Source organism: Rutidosis leptorrhynchoides, chromosome 10 (genome assembly GCF_046630445.1).
Source record: "Rutidosis leptorrhynchoides isolate AG116_Rl617_1_P2 chromosome 10, CSIRO_AGI_Rlap_v1, whole genome shotgun sequence".
Lineage (NCBI taxonomy): Eukaryota > Viridiplantae > Streptophyta > Magnoliopsida > Asterales > Asteraceae > Rutidosis > Rutidosis leptorrhynchoides.
In genome coordinates this window covers 112097480-112108998 of record NC_092342.1, presented here as the reverse complement: position 1 = coordinate 112108998, position 11519 = coordinate 112097480, and positions in this window count along the sequence as shown.

The window sequence follows — 11519 nt, the reverse complement described above, 5'->3', positions numbered from 1 at the left end:
GACACTCCCAAGCTTATTGACGTGTATACTGCTCACTGCTATCTATCTGCAGTTTATAATCACCTTGTCCTTTCTCGTTTGAAGCAAAAGTCTGGTGATGTTGTGTGATCCTGCTTCTCAATGGTTTAAAATCATCGATAGCACAAGTTACGCTACACAAAATCCTTCGTTTCGTTAGAACACTTTTTGAGTCGTCAAGTTGAGTTTCAACCAAAGAATGATTGAAGCAAAGTAGTGAAAAAAGTGTTTTAGAAATTTACTAACAATAGTTATTGACAAACATTGTACTTGTTATATATATATATATATATATATATATATATATATATATATATATATATATATATATATATTCACACTTTGTGTACTGTAAATAATATTTATCGGCAAAAGCATTCTCATCAAAACTGTTATACTTAACCATTTTTGTCATATTGAACTAGTGGTGTAACCAAACGACGAAGGTCAATTCACTTTTCTACAAAAGTGACACTAAGGGTGTGTTTGAGTGAGACTTGTTGAAGTTAGAGTTAAAAGCTTATAGTTTGAACTGATAGTTGTATCTTATTTTTGAATCTGCAAACTAAAGCTTCTTAAATTTAATAAGGTTTTGGTAAAAAAAAAAAAAAAAAAGTTGAGGCGAACTTGGGTTCTCAACAAATAGAACTTTTAACGAGCTACTTGAGTTTGTGATCGTTTAAAACGAGTCCAAGTTCGATAATTTCCTAGCACGAGTCGAGATCGAACAAAATTCAAGTGTTCGATTAATTTCAAGAGTCGAGCAATAAAAATAATATTCGGCTCGACTCGTTCAATAAACTCAAGTCGAACGAGGTTGTCGAACGAGTTTTTCAAACGAGCTTATATACAAAAATATACCATTAATTCTAACATACAAGTTAGTATTTAAAATCAAATATTTCTCAATGAATTATTTCACAAATGATACACTATTTATAGAATACAAAACTGAAACCCTAATGCTAAAACATAAACGGGCCGAGCTTATCTATATAGTTGGGATAATTTAAATACATACATACAATCTAATATCTAATACGCCCCCGCAATTTGAACGGGAGTTAGAGAACGGACGTTCAAGCTGGATTTGAAATCTGTAAATAATTGTGCAGGGAGTCCCTTAGTAAAAATATCAGCATACTGAGAAGTAGTAGGGACGTGAAGAACACGAACATCGCCCGTAGCAACCTTATCACACACGAAATGTATGTTGATCTCAATATGTTTTGTGCGTTGATGTTGTACTGGGTTGGTAGAGAGGCAAACCGCACTCACGTTATCACAATAAACCGAGGTAGCATGAGAGAGCGGTGAGTGAAGTTCGCGAAGTAAGTTGAGTATCCAACATGTCTCAGCAACAGCATTAGCAACCGCTCAATATTCAGCTTCGGTACTCGAAAGAGAGACGGTTGCTTGTCTTTTAAAAGACCAAGATAGAATATTATCACCAAGGAATACGCAATACCCAGATGTAGAGCGATGAGTATCAGGACAACCTCCCAATCTGTATCAGAGTAGGCAATGAGTTTCGTAGTGGAGGAAGGAAAAATCTAAAGCCCATTATCAACTGTCCCACGAACATAACGCAATACACTTTTAAGAGCGCCGAAGTGAGGTTCTCTCGGGTCATGCATGAACAAACACAACTGTTGAACAGCATACTTAATGTCAGGTCGAGTAAATGTCAAATACTGAAGTGCACCAACCAAACTGCGATATAAAGTGGGATTTGTGACTGGAGGCCCATCAGGTCCAAGTTTGGATTGTGTATCAACAGGAGTGCTGCATGGCTTACAATTAGACATATCAACCCTATCCAAAATATCAAGTGCATATTTCCGTTGAGACAGAAACATGCCATGTGTAGTACGAGTAGCAGATATCCCCAAAAAATAGTTGAGCGGTCCAAGATCATTCATGGAAAATTCCTTACCAAGAGAGGTTATAATCTTCTGTAAAAGAGAGGTGGATGAAGCAGTAAGAACAATATCATCCACATATAGCAATAAATAAGCAGTATGAGTCCCATGTCGATAAATAAACAACGATGAATCACAGCGGCTATGTTGAAAACCAACACGAAGAGCGTACTGAGCAAACCTATGAAACCAAGCACGAGGATCCTGCTTGAGACCATATAATGATTTACAAATATGACATATATAACCTAGTTTCGTTGGATCATGAAATCCTGGAGGCTGATGCATGTAGACGGTATCTGTAAAATCGTCGTGTAAAAATGCGTTCTTGACATCTAGCTGATGAATCAGCCAGTGTCGAGAAACAGATACACTAAGAACAGCCCGAATAGTTGCCGGTTTTACCACCAGACTAAAAGTCTCACCACATTTAATACCAGGTCGTTGGCTTTTGCCATTAGCCACTAAACGAGCTTTGTACCTGTCTAAAGTGCCATCAGAATGTAACTTACGTTTAAACAACCACATAGATCTCACAATATTAACACCTGAAGGTCTTGGAACCAGAACCCAAGTACCATTTTTAATTAAAGCATTATATTCATCAATCATTGCATGTTTCCAGTTAGGATCAGAAAGGGCCTGAATGTGAGATTTAGGAATATCAGGTGGGGAGTTAACATTTAAGTTTAAGCGAGAGATGGGTTTGTGATTCTAGTTTTGGCACGGGTGAGCATTGGATGTTGATTATGGGTTGCAGGAATGAGGGTGGTCAAACCAGACGATTGAGGGTGAATAGAGGTCGAAGGCATCAGTAGAAAACTGAAGCATCGGTAGAAGAAGTATCATGGTTGGCGGAAGCAGGAACCGGAGTAGTAGTAGGTGTAGTAGTGGTAGTAGTAGTAAGTGGGATGTTAGGGTTATCGGTGTGGTAGTGGTGTGGGTGGGGTTGAAACTCACCTGGAATATCGAGAAACGAGTAAGATGGTAGGGAGTTTGGTTGCATAGAACCAAACGGAAATATAGTCTCATCAAAGGTGACATGACGAGAGATAATGATAGTTTTGGTTTCAAGATCAAGACAACGATACCCACGATGATTGGATGGGTATCCAAGGAAGATGCATGGACGGGATCGTTTGGTGAGTTTGTGAGGTGTTGGAAGATGTGGGTAACACAAGCAGCCGAAGACACGAAGATGAGAAAATTTAGGGTTTTTGTTGAAAAGTTTAGTAAATGGTATATCATTTGAGATAGAACTGGAGGGAAGAATGTTAAGAAGGTGTGTGGCCATGTGAAGTGCCTCAACCCAGTATTCAGGTGGGAGGTGAGCATGAAAGAGAAGAGAGCGAGTACTATTATTAATAGTGCGGATCATTCGTTCTGCCATACCATTTTGTTGGGAGGTATATGGACATGAGAAACGAAACTGAATGCTATGGGTAGCAAAGAAGTCATGGAAGGAGGCGTTATCGTATTCACCCCCATTGTCACACTGAAGGGCTTTAATATTGGTATTGAATTGATTTCTAACATATGCGTGAAAGTTTAAGAATTTGGAAAAAAACATCAGATTTCTTGCGAAGAGGGTATATCCACAAAAAATGTGTAAAGTGGTCTAATAATAACTTGTAATATTTAAAACCACCTACACTAACAATGAGAGATGTCCATAGATCAGAATGTATTATTTCAAAGGGTTTAGAAACAACATAATTAGAACGAGAGAATGGTAATTTAACATGTTTTCCTAACTAACACACATGACATAAAGTTTTAACTGGAGGTTTGTTAAAATTAAAGAAACCACGAGAAACTAAAGTACGTAAGATATGATCGCCCGGGTGTCCTAAGCGATTGTGCCAAATAGGCTGACTCGATGTAAGTAAAGCAATGTTGGATATGTTACTTGAGGTGACAGGGTAAAGGTCACCATCACTATCACATCGAAGGAGAGTATGTCTGGTTCGAGCATCTTTTTTACAGAGAAACCAAATTCGTCAAATTCAATAGTAGATTTGTTATCTTTGTTAAATTGTTTGACGGAAATTAGGTTTTTCACAATGTTGGGTGTAACAAGGATATCATGTAGGTGTAAGGGTAGGTAGGGGTTAGGTAATGTGGTGTTTCCGGATGTTAATACAGGTATGGTAGAACCGTCACCAACAATAACCGATGGTATAATGCTTTTATCAAAGACAGTATCGAGTTTACCTGAGTCTAAGGCTAGATGAGCTGTGGCCCCAGTATCCATGTACCATTTGTCATCACCTACGTTTTGACGTACACACGTACTAAAAACTTACGAATAAGGTTGTTGAATATTACTAATGGGCTTAACAATCTGCTGAGATGGGCTGCTAAATTGTCTTTAACTGTTAAAAGATGGATGTTGTTTCCAAGGAGAAAAATAAGTGTCCTGACTACGAACATTACTTTCTCTGAAATACATGATGTTTCAATCGTTCCCTTTAAAATAGGATGTTTGGTCCATTAGAATAATAATAGCAATTGAGTTTTATTCACTTATAATAATAAGTGAGATAAACGATGGCCACAAATTGCAAATTGCCACTCCGATAAATAATTCAAGGCACCAAATTCATGTGCCATATAAGACGAAAGGTGAAAGAAATAATTATTGATATATGCCGACAAGAAAATAGCAAAGCGATGAGTATTTTGGTGGAAAAGTATATAAGTTGGCGGCCAGTAATAGTAAAATAAAAGAAATAGTAGGATGGGGTTTTAAAGTGGAGAAGAAGAAGAAAAGACACAGATCGAGAAAAAATATGGCTCGTGATACCATAAAATCAAATATTTCTCAGTGAATTATTTCACAAATGATACACTATTTATAGAATACAAAATTGAAACTGTAATGCTAAAACATAAATGGGCCGAGCTTATCTATATAGTTGGGTGATCAAACCAAAATCGTTAAGTGTATTTGGATTTCGGGTTTGAGTGCCTGATTTGGGAAAAATAGTAAGTCGAATGTTTTAACTCCAATAATTGTGCAAACCCCGATTTGGAATCTGGATTCCAAGGGCATAAAACGATCGATTGAATTAACCTTATTCGATCAGAATCGAATAAGTTAATATCTAGGTATGAATTACCTCCGATAGTGGTCGGAGTACCGATCAGAATTAAGTTAACGACTGGAGTAATGCTACTGTAATTAATTTGGGCAGAGTAACATTAACGCATCCAGTGTTGTTAAAATGAAAGATCTTGTTTGCATATTTATAGATATTTAGGAGGGAATGGTGACGTGGCACATGTCCCTTTCATGGTTGTAATGAACTTTGTCAATCCTGAGGGGTGACGTGGCACCTGTCCCTTTTGTGGGGAATAACATATCTTAACGAACTTCCCTAGATTCGTGGGCTGACGTGGCATGCAACTTTCTTGCATGCTTATTCCATCATCAGGTGATCGTTCCGGGACGGAGTGTCTACTCCGGGACAGTGCACTTTCTCCGGGACAGCATGCATGTCCTGGGAGAATATCTTCGTGCCGGGATGGAATGCTGTGATGGTACTGACGGAAGGTTGGTTCCTGGTAAGGCATCATGGTGCTCTCAGTCTAGCCGGGAAGGTTTCGCTTTCTACTTTGTTCCAAGTGTTTCTTCACGGTTATAGTTATGATGACTAGCTGTACGACGCCGGTTATGTACATGTCATTCGGATTTTCGGTCTTGCCATTGATCCGGCGTGGTAAAGTTTCCGGGATGACGTCAGATGGATGTTGGGAAAAGAAGTCCGTATTCCGGTACGCGCAGTACCGGGTAAGATTTTTGCCGGGATGCTTGCATGTTTCGAGACAGATCATTATGCGTATCATTAAGTCCCCTCAGTTTGATGGTGGTAGTCGGGACAGCTACCGTCATCAAACTTCCGAGACAAGGACACACTTCCTGATTGGATGTGCATTTAATGTTTGTTAGTGTGAAAAGACAGTTTCTGTAAATGTGCCTCCTCTTTTTATGTTTTTTCCTTTTATCGATGTCTTGAAACATTTTCTAAGGGGCAATTGTATACCACTTTCATCATTGCTTCTTGTTTCCTTTGTGGCTATAAATAGCTTCGCTTTTCACCTGAGTTTTTCACTTTTTTACTTCCAACTATTCTACATTTCTATTCTTCAATACTATTTCACTTTTATAAATTCTCAGCCTTCAAAAGTTGCCTTTCGATGTTATGAATAACCTCTTTGATTGGTTAGTTATTGTTGTTGTTGTTGTTGTTGATGCCCGAAGGACGGCGATGTCGTTATTCGCTGAGTCATGTTACCCACAACATTGGTGAGCATTTGTGTTTTTCCTATTTATGTCTTCTCTTCTTGTGCGACCTTCTTATTGCTGTTTTGTTTTGTTGCAGGCTTCGATTTGGATTTGAATATTTGTTTCGAATCCTTTAATTTTTCCGAACGTATTCCGCCTTTAATTACGGATAGATTGGAAACAACCGAACGCCGAAGGTCGTTCGATGTATCTTACGTCATTCGACTGGTCCCTGGGTTGTTGGATCTTCCGGGCTCGAGGAATACGATTCGTTTGCGCGCGGATAACGATGTGCTATGCACATCCCTTGCGAACAAAAGTTGTTTCTTGTGCTTCCGGTTGATTTCGAGACTCGAATTACAACCCGTGGGGCCGTCGGACACTTGCCTGTCTTGCGATCTTCCCAATACCAGCCGGGCCATGTTGGTGATTGCTCGTTGAGAGCTTTTGATTTCTTTCAACATATGTGCCCATTTTTACTTCTTCTTGGGAGTGAGCTTTGACAGATCATATACGAGAGTTTCCTTTTGTTTGTATAAGATTTGATGATATTTTTGTGTTGCAACCATAGGTTGTTAGGGTTTGCAACTTCTATACATGTAGCTTTCGTGATTAGTAATGGAAGAAACTGTGTTTGTCTTTTGTCTTGAAATAAACTTCTATGCAGTATATTGGTGACGTATACGCTTGACAGACTACTTTTACTTTTGTCGTTGTCTGTGCTGACATTCTCTGTTTTGAGAGAATTTTTGCAAATGCGGAGTCATCCGTGAATTCCCTTGACTTTCGCTTTTGTGCTTTAAAACAAAAGCCCGCCGTGATATGCTCATATTTTCCATGGTGCCTCACGGCTCTTGCGAATTTAATCTTGAAGATTTATTCGAGGGCAAATTCGGGCTTACCGGGAGGGGTGGGTTTGTCCGATCGTTCTTCGAGTTTAATGTCAACTATGATGTCCATGGAGATGTCGTTTCTAAGGGTTTTTTCCCGGGATATGTTGGGATTTGTTTCCGCCCTATCTGTTGATAAAAATGTGAGCTGCTCGGGTCTGAGCTCTCGCGGCTTTTGCCCCTTTTTCTTGTCAACTTTAATTAGGGAAAGCAGAATGTCATGACCCGGGAGTCTATTGCTCGAGATTTGTAAGTGACGTTGAAGGCTGCTTTCGAAGAGTCTGACTGCTTATAGTCCGAGCTTCAGTCTTTCCTGAAAAAGATGCATGGTTTCGTCGTCTGCGACGGGGCCACTTGGTTTGTTCTTGTAGTGCCTTGTAGCTACCAGTGCATCTGATACGTTTCAGGTTGTACGAAGGCACTATCTCGGATTCGACTTTGTTCTTAATCCAGGGATGGCCAGTAAGGTCAGAGTGGATGCCTTTCAGGAGGTTCGTATGGCACAGGTAGTGGTGAATACCTCATTTAAATATCGTGGGAATTTGTACACCGAGGAGAGTATGACGGTCAACCAGTTTTTAGAATACAGTTTTGTTGTTTTAACGGGCATTTGCATTGCATCCGGGGCATGTATCACGGATGTCAATTTTTGTAACAGTTGTCCCGTTGTAGTTGTGTACTTTTGGTGAAACTTGTAATGAATCATGTATAGCTAATGAAATTTTTGATTTCAAGTATTTTGTGTCAATTGTTCTTGAGTTGAACTAGTTCATATCTTCGTATGTATGCCTAGAATACATTTGTGTTAGTTTTGGCGTGTACACCGTGCAGTCACGCGTGTTTATGCCATCTACTCATTGGCCGTTTATCAGTATAAACTTGTACCGACGAGGGCTAGGCAATCACCTCTTAAGGGGGTACAAAATAACTAGCCTGGGACTTACGTAGATGACGGAATCCATTTGCCGCTAACTGGTTATTAACACATGAACATCGTTTGTAAATAACATAATGAACAAGTTATTGTAAACGGTAAAATGCTTTTATTCATTTCTGAAAAATGAAAAACATACATAGATTCTTTATTGAAAAAATAAAGGCATAAACATCAAGATAGCCGTAAGTTGAAGTGATCAGTTTCAATCACGGTATCCATCGAAATTTTAGTGTAGCATCTACTCACTTTTGTTTCCCTTGACCGGTGTTCCATTTTGGTTGGAGCTTTCACAACTTTCTGGCTTGGAACGTTTAGGTGCCGGATTAAGGTTTTTAGTTGTTCCATGGTTGTAAAGTTGTTCTTCCCATTCCGGCTGATAGCGCCAGTCGGCACTCCCGTTTCCAGTCTTGTAAGAGTTAGTTGGGCTCTTTTTATTGGAGTATGATGCTGGAGGGAAGTAACTTAGCCGTTTACGCACTGACACACGTTTTTCTTCCAAGATGTGTGGTGTCTTCCTTGCTGTGATGCTTCGCGTGACTTGTGTATTGCCTCTTACCGGGAAAGGCTGTCGGGTGGATTCTACCGTAACCACACCTTTTCGGGTTGGAAATTTAAGCAAGCCGTGGGCGGTGGAGGTTATGGCGCTAAACTTTCTGAAGAAGTTTCTTCCCAAGATCGCATTTATTGTGGTCACAGATTTGACCACATAAAAGTCAATGACCTCACTACGGAGGTAGGGCTGTGTGCCTACCGTCACCGTTGCCTTGACTTTTTCTATGGGTTCTTCAGTAGAGCCCGTAAATCCAAAGATGATGGTGTTGGAGTGTCTCATTTTTCTACCGACACATTTTGGGAGTTGGGAAAGGCAATGGGCATACAAGACATCAACCTCACTCCCGGTATCAGTGTACATTTCTTGGACGCGAAAGCCGTCTATCAAGCCGTCAATCACCACAGGTTCTTCCCGAGCGTATCATGCCGGTAGCCTCGGGAACGTGATTGTGGCATCTCTCCAGGGGTCGAGCTCATCTTTTTCAATACTAATCATGTTAATTACAACTTTGTCTTTCGCCTTCTCACGTTTCTTGCCGTCTTCCTTTTGCCAACTGAATGTTTTGTTGGGATCAGCCTTTTTGAACTTTCATCCTAACAACAAGTGATTGAGTTCACCTGCTTTGATTTTAGCGATGATTTCACGTATCAATGCCTTGCATTCATCGATGTCATGGCCATTGTCTTCATGGAACTCGCAATACTTGTCTGACTTTTGACCTTCACGCTTTTCCAGAGGTGCCAGTGGAGTAAACTTTTCCTTTACGGGTTCTATTAACAGTATCTCCCTTGTAGTTTTGGAGAGGCTTTCGATTAGGAACCCTTTATCATACGGTTTCCGGCTGCTCTTGTCATGCCTATGGCTGTCATGGCTCTTGCCGTGGCTGTTGTGGTTTTTGTTATGGCTTTCACTGCGCCTGCTGCTGTGATGGCGGTGCCTGCTGTCGCTTCTCCTCTCTTCTTCGCCTTTCTTCTCTTCTCAGTGATACCCAGCCTGTCTCTCCCTCTTTGAGTGTTGGTATTGCCTGGCTACCGTTACAACATCTGCAAATGTACCCAGGATGTTCCATCGAAGCTCAGAGACAAGTGACGGGTGTGCGTCTTTGTCCAGGCATGTGATAAATCCGAAAATCTGCTGTGTTTTCGGGAGTCCTGGGATTTTCTGACATTCCAGCATATACCTTGTGATGAAGCTTTCGATTTTCTCCCCTCGATACATTGGAATCTCGTGAGCATACAGGTGTGTATATGTGTGTCGGCGGAGGTTTTAATATTGCATGAGGAACTTTTCTCACAAGTCTGCGAAGCAAGTGATTCCATTAGGTGGTAACTTTGCAAACCACTCCATAGCAGCCGACTGTAGTACAATCGGAATGAGATGACACGCTACCTCATCACTCCAATGTTGGGATTTCATGGCGCCCTCAAAGATCTGTAGGAAATTGTCCGGGTCAGTAGTGCCATTGTACACCCCCAAAGTGACCAGTATGATGATGTTAGCAGGGAGTATGCAGTCAGCGATCCGTTCACACAGTGTTTGTATGTCGGCGGCGCAGTCCCCTGGACGACGGGTTACGACAACGAGTGTTTGTATGTCGGCGGTGCAGCCTGCACAAGGAGCTCGGTCAACCATGCGTTTGCGGCAGCCTTGGTGACACCCTCGCTTCCCGCACCGATGCTTAGCGTTGGACTGGTTTTCAGAATGTCTAGAGTTTGCGATTGATGCCTCTCTGCTAGACTGTTATCATTCATCATGGACTTCAGCTTTTCGATTATTTGTTTATCGACATCGGCTGAGATCATTTTGGTGATCATATCGGTGTCATTGTGAGACGATCCGATGCTGCTTGAACCACCAGTTTTAAGACCAAGAGTGCCGAGCTTCAACCTGTCTCCACCAAGCGGTGATCCCTCATGTGTATCCTCATCATCATCGGAGACATTCATTTCGTCTCCCGATGCGTCACCTGAGTGAATATGAGCGATTGACTGTTTTTGAGGTTGAGGTGGCTCCACCGGTGGTGAGCTTCCTTTGTTCAAAGGTAGCTGAATGCCATCATTCGTACCTTTCTTGCTTTCCGTTTTGCTACTTGGTTTCACTGTGTTGTTAGTACCTTTAGGTGGCGCCATTTGATTAAACCAAAATTGTTAAGTGTATTTGGATTTCGGGTTTGAGTGCCTGATTTGGGAAAAATAGTAAGTCGAATGTTTTAACTCCAATAATTGTGCAAACCCTGATTTGGAATCTGGATTCCAATGGCGTAAAACAATCGATTGAATTAACCTTATTCGATCGGAATCGAATAAGTTAATATCTAGGTATGAATTAACTCCGATGGTGGTCGGGGTACTGATCGGAATTAAGTTAACGACTGGAGTAATGCTACCGTAATTAATTTGGGCAGAGTAACATTAATGCATCCAGTGTTGTTAAAATGAAAGATCTTGTTTGCATATTTATAGATGTTTAGGAGGGAATGGTGACGTGGCACATGTCCCTTTCATGGGTTGTAACAAACTTTGTCAATCCCGAGGGGTGACATGGCACATGTCCCTTTCGTGGGGAATAACAGATCTTAACGAACTTCCCTAGATTCGCGGGCTGACGTGGCATGCAACTTGCTTCCATGCTTATTCCGTCATCAGGTGATTGTTCCTAGACAGAGTGTCTGCTCCGGGACAGTGCACTTTCTCCGGGACAGCGTGCTTGTCCCGGGAGAATATCTTCGTGCCGGGATGGAACGCCGTGACAGTACTGACGGCAAGTTGGTTCCGGTTAAGGCATCACTTTGTTCCAAGTGTTTCTTCACGGTTATAGTTATGATGACTGGCTGTACGACGCCAGTTATGTGCATGTCATCCGGGTTTTCGGTCTTGCCGTTGGTCCGGCGTGGTAAATTTTTCGGGATGAC